The 6,025-nt window shown below is 36.9% G+C and overlaps 1 protein-coding gene across 2 annotated transcripts in view; it reads right to left on the reverse strand.

Annotated features, from left to right (window-relative positions):
• Nucleotides 1–1,603, reverse strand: part of LOC102217935 (heterogeneous nuclear ribonucleoprotein C-like) — a 48,260-nt gene extending 46,657 nt beyond the window's left edge. For both annotated transcript variants that reach the window (XM_023332829.1, XM_023332828.1), the window contains exon 1: nucleotides 1,489–1,603. The gene's annotated coding sequence lies outside the window, so the exon portion shown is untranslated. The remainder of the gene's footprint in view (nucleotides 1–1,488) is intronic.
• Nucleotides 1,604–6,025: the final 4,422 nt, after the last annotated feature.

The raw sequence follows: 6,025 nt of genomic DNA on the forward strand, positions 1-6,025 counted from the left end.
CTGACAGTAGCACCAGACTTGTTTTTGGATATTTTGATTGAAAAAAGCTTTTTGCTCTCTTTCTCATTTCAGCTGGCCAACTGGATTTTACGATTTAGTTCAAATGACCTTTTAGTGTATTGGCTCTATAAAACTATTTATAGAGGTTTCTTTAAAATGATTCATGTTTCTTCTTATTTTATAAAATGTTGTTGAACCATTTTTGTTTAAATTAATGTCAACATTACTGTGACTGAGGTCACTGTTGATACTTACAGAAAGATTTAATGCTTTATGCATAAGTGGGAGTAATCTCATGATCTCTCCATTTTCAGGTTAACAGGGAACCTCTAATATTAACATCACACAAATTACTTTGTACGTTTAAGACTTGAAGTGATCCAAAATCCAAATTAGACCTCAAAGAAAAGCAGAAATTGGCAGCCAGTAAATTCTAATCAGTGCATCTCTCGATTATTTCTAATCATGAACCCAGAGTCCATCTTGGTTCTGTGGTACTTAAACGTGCCAGTATCTTCTAGTTTGAGCCCAGCTTTGGATGTGTCTGTTTTTCCATGCAGAGTCTTTTAGACAGAGTCCACACACATGTGTGTGATGTGTTAAACAAACAAAACTGGCTCAATGAAAAGCACAGCAGGTTCTTTTTTAGAGGGCAGTCCAATTTTTGTTGGATATTCTCTAAAGAGTAATTAGGCAGAGGATTCAATTATTGTCTGAGAAACTGAGAATCTGAATCTTTGTTAACTTTTTTTATTGCCTGCTCTTTCATTACATCTTGCGTGGAAACAGACAGAGCATCGAGTGAGGGTGAACTGAGTTGCATTCTCAAACAGCCCCATTCATCATCCTCCACAGCCCTATCTTCTCGCGTCAGGGCTAGCCTTTTGGCTGCCCATCAGTGACTGAAAAAAACCCCATCTTAAATATGCAAACATGTATACTTGAGCTTGAAAGGGTGATAGAAATAAGAACAGACAGAGACACGTAAAAACACCGAAGACAAAAATGCCACAGGGAGAGTATAAAAGCCAGTGAAAATAATACAGCAGATAACAAGTTTTAATATTGTTTAAGTATCAGGAAGGATACTGTTCCTCCATATTGATCCTGCTATGCACCAAAATAAAGTGGCTTTTTTGCACCATTTTCATAAGAAATTGATTGATCAAAAGATCAATTTAATTTCATATATCACTTCATAAACATAAAGGTGGATGCTTAATAGTGTACCCGCCTCTGTGTTGAAAAGTCATCCCATCTTAAAAACAATGATGCTACAATTTATTTATTTAAAGTGGGTTATTATTTATTTTTCAGGCACATTGTGCCATTGGTGCTGCAATAAAAAGAAAGGTCACAAACACAAATTTATGAGAATTCTGGGTTAAGATAAGTAAAGAAAATAGCTTTCCTCTCATTTGGATGGATCGATATCTTCCTTTAGATGTGCTGTTTGATTTTAGAAGATAAAACCTGAGATTAACGTACCTCTGTTTAGATGTATGCAATGAACGCATCGCCTCTCTTCTCACAACAAGCCACAAAGAAACATCCACCATTGAGGTGCTCAGCTGTCTGGTTGTGTGCTTCCCCACACCCAGTTGATTACTCTCTCCTCAGGCAACTCTGGACTGGGACAAAGTTTAGCCCCTCTTAAGTACTTAAAATGACATCATGCTGCAACAGGTCAATAATCACTGTCTGCCATTCACTGAGATTGTCAACTGACCCGTCCCCTGAAGCCAATTTGCCGTAATGGACCTGACAATGTGCCAAAGTCCCCAGAATAACAGGGAAGCCCAAACTCGGCCAACACATTAAGTTGGCAGTTCTTCAGGGTGAAACTAATGCAGCATCCCCTACTGGCTCTTTATTGCTTATTGTTTATAACCATTTTGTGTGGATAAAAGTTAAGTTTTATAACTTAGCATAAATTTGAGTACATGTATAAGATCCATACTATACAGTATTTCACTTCAATGGTACACTTGTAGATAATCAAGTCAAGGGGAAGTATTCAGTATTACAAATATAATCTCAATCCCCTGATCTTGTTTTAATTTAATCAAGTTACATAGTATCAACCAATGTCTTATTATTGGTTCGAAAGGTGAATAAAACTACAATATAAACTGACTGTAAAAGATGATTAGACTGCGTCAGGTCACTAAACTGAATCACACCGACTCACTCTTGAGCGACTGAAGTGATATGATATTAAATTTTGGAGTTTAGACTGACTTGTGTCTCTGCATCTGATTTTACTTGCTGGTCTCGTCCTATGATTGTCTTCACTGTTTCCATCAGTGTCTCGTCTGTGTCTCTGAGTATTTATGATCCTGTCTTCCCTTCTGCCTTTGTTAGCTTGGCTCTTCATCTTGCTTCAGTTGGCTCACCAGCTCTTCCACCCTTTTAACCTTGTCTTTTCCTTGAATTATCACTGGATTTCAGTTACCTGCCTCTGTTTCCCAAAGATTGTTTGAACACATTATTTTCTAAGTTATTTAATTCCTTCTCCAGCACCACAGACTTGTAACTTGATATAATTAGGTCCTTTGTTTTTTGCTCCTTATCAGTAATTATTCTTCTAGCACAAGTTGTATAGAGATGCATAATCTGAATCTTATGTTTCCTTTTGTGCACAGAATGCAATGCACTGGAAAGCAAGAGTTTATTCCACAGAGATCTTTTCACAACTCACTGCTGCCAAATCTTGCATTCTGATATCCAGCCTTTGCAAGTGAGAAACCATAACATACCAGTGAAACTTGCGAAACACTTGGGGAACATAAACATAGCATAAATGAACATATGCTCACACAACAGGTCTTGATGCTCAATTCCAATATTACAACATATGTATCAAGTCAATGACATGAAAGTTTGATTGAAGGCGACATGACCGTTCTGACTGCAGACGATTTGAATTCTATTAAATCAGTATTCAATTTAGTACAACATATGGGACTCGCAAAAATCTTAGTTTTTGGAGAGGGGAAGACTAGAATTGGGCCGTTCAGATTGCCATGAAAAACTTGGTTGTCACTCACTTAAGGGCAAAAAATCTGATCTTAGTCACATTTGCCTGCTGTGTGAACTTAGACAAGACAGCTTGCCTATTACGTGTAAACTGCTTAATCTATTTCACATATTTGTAAGTTAGTAACCTGGTATCCAGTGGTACCAGATGTTTGGCTTCACCTTTTGAGATCCTCTGCAAAGGTTTCAGACTACGCTGTGTGTTGGCTGACGCTTAATGCTCTACTGTCCTGCTGTGAATAAAATAAATCCCACGTTCCATTTACATCTGGTGTTTTCCAGACTGATTGAGATGCAAGTAGACAAGCCTAATAAAGACCCGTCACACTACATCTGGTTTTTGTCCATTAAAACATATAATGTCATAGGCAGGACAACAAACAGAACTTTACCACATTTCTCTTAAATCTCAGATACATTCACAGGGACTTGAAATGCATGTTATTCAGACATCAACGTCTGAGTTGCACTTTTGTGGACTTATAGTAAGAAAGGTAAAGCTGTTTACAGAATTAATTCATGAAATTGTGTACAAGTACTTTCGCTGCTGGCGGCAAGTCACGCCAGGTCAGTGAGTGATCCTTCAATTTGTTTGGGGATGCACTGCATTTAGACAGCCAAGCTAATACAGAGACAAGTGCCTCAGCCATCTTCAATTGCTTTAAGTGCAATCACATGCTTCCTGCTCTCTGCATGCAACCAGTCTGATCATCTTGGTGATGAATGGGTCACTGGTAATGTTTGACACTACATGTTTTTGTAATTAGGCTACCTAACAACATTTTGCAAGCTATGATCCTTCTGTTGATTAAATTCAGGTCAGGGAAAACAGTAATTACCGGTATGTCAAAGTTTTATTTGTGCTTAAATGCACTACAAATGGTGAGTGTGCATCTCTGATACTATTGTTTTAGTGCTTGTAGTAGTTATTATAACAATTGGCAATCCCAGTCCTAAGCTTAGGAGGCATTAAAATACCATCTCATTAGATTTAGTAGAACCTACTAGGTTAGTTGAAGTCACAGTTAGGTATAACAGTCATTACAGATAAGTTGCAGGTTAGGATTTTTGAGGCTAACCTGCATGAATGTCTTTAAAAGATAAGAATGTCTGTGCGAACATGTGTTGGTGTTTTGTTTACCTTATGAATATATTATGCAGGTACTAAGGGCAGAAATAGCATTCACTTATCTGCCGGTTTGAAAAATAGTTTTCGTTTTCGACTTTGCATTTGCAACATAATTACATATTAAAAGCAGCAAACAGCGAAGCTGCCAGAGTTCAAACTAAAGTCCTCAAATGGAGGGCACAAGAGAAAGGCCTGGTGTTTGAAGAACAAAAGATGAGATTTCTTCTTGCAAGCTGATTCTAAATCACAAAAGTTAAAGCTTGCAAGCAAACGCTGGGATCAACCTTGGGAGACACTGAGGTGAACAACAATCTAAAAGTAAACATTATGAAAATTTCAAGGGGAACATAAAGTACGCAAAAACAATTATTTGAAAAGGCTTGTGCCATATTTGCTGTTCCAGGTGGAATGTTAAGGAACAAAGCAAAATCAATGTGGTCCTTTTATTTCTGATAAAGAGTTGGCAGTTCAGAGTGCTGTGGCTTGCAGAATCAAGAATAGAGAAACAAAGAGAAATGCAGCATATGCAACCTTTCTTTGTGTGATTGCGTTTTTTCATAAGAATCAAAGTCTCACTTGTTCTGTGTTTTCCTACAAGGTGCAAATCAGGCTATTTTGTTGACATTCAGTCCACTGATATCACAAAAAGGAATGCAGAGAGAATCATAATTATGTGAATGTTTCACATTTGTATTGCCACACAAACGGCTCTTTTCTGCACTGAAATATCTTTTTAATTCAATGTAATCAATGTTGATGGCTTGTAATATGTCATGTGCTGCTTGGTAATCAATTAAGATGATGAGTAGACCTTTAAGAGATTTACAGCTACTTACACCTTTCCAAACTATTATTATACATACTGATTAGCTCTCTGTTTGTTTATCTATGAAGAAATCATCATAATGTATTCCACTAACTCAATGGCAGGTCCTTGTTAGCCAATATTTATGAAAAAGCTTTTGTTTTTTTTACATTGCCTAGATTATACTATATGCTGGTTATAAACTCATAACCTTTTACTTTGTAAAATGCATTTTTTATGTTTTGGAGAAGAACGTTTTGTTTTGTAGAAGTATGTTAATAATGTCTGTACATTTTAATGTCTGCATCACACTGTTCTTATGATATAATAAATTGTACTTAATATAAACTGGGTTTCATTAAAGTGTCTTTCTGTGACTTTGTTGTAAACCTGTTATATTAGCTAGGCTGAACTCATCTAGATTTATAATCTGATGCATTTAGACCTATAAACATATAACTGTGTTACTCAAATATCATGTGTCAGATGATGTAACTTGTCAAGAATCAAAAAAAGTTTGTGTCAGGTTGAGTTTAGAGCAACTGCGATGACACAAGCGCTACTTTTTATAAATAATTATTGTCCCTCATTGATATGAGCTGCTTGTATTAAACCTAACAACCTCCATTTCTGAATATTTCCTCTTTGCCTTCAAATTATCATCATCTAACCGATTTTCCACTGATGATGAGCTGCAGCTCCGGCAGATTATCCTTTCTCAAAGCACGGCTCCTTTTCATCCTCTTCAGCACCTCTCATGCACCGAGCCATTCAACAAATGATACACCCCTCCTCACTCAGTTAGGGTGCGCCACTCTTTGAAGTTAATGAGTCAATACAATCAGTCCTTTCGCTTTTAATTAGAAAACAGTCAGAATGATTACATTTTTAATTGAAGCTGTCATTTTTAATTAAGATATGACATCCTTGAGAAGCCTCTCTCCATTCTCAACCCTCCATACATTTGTGTATCAAGAGTCTTTTTATAATGTTCCACCCATTTTGCTTCCTGGTCTTTCTACTCTTTTTCTCCCACTCTCTTGCTGTCGGGG

This window comes from Xiphophorus maculatus, chromosome 4, assembly GCF_002775205.1.
Source record: "Xiphophorus maculatus strain JP 163 A chromosome 4, X_maculatus-5.0-male, whole genome shotgun sequence".
Lineage (NCBI taxonomy): Eukaryota > Metazoa > Chordata > Actinopteri > Cyprinodontiformes > Poeciliidae > Xiphophorus > Xiphophorus maculatus.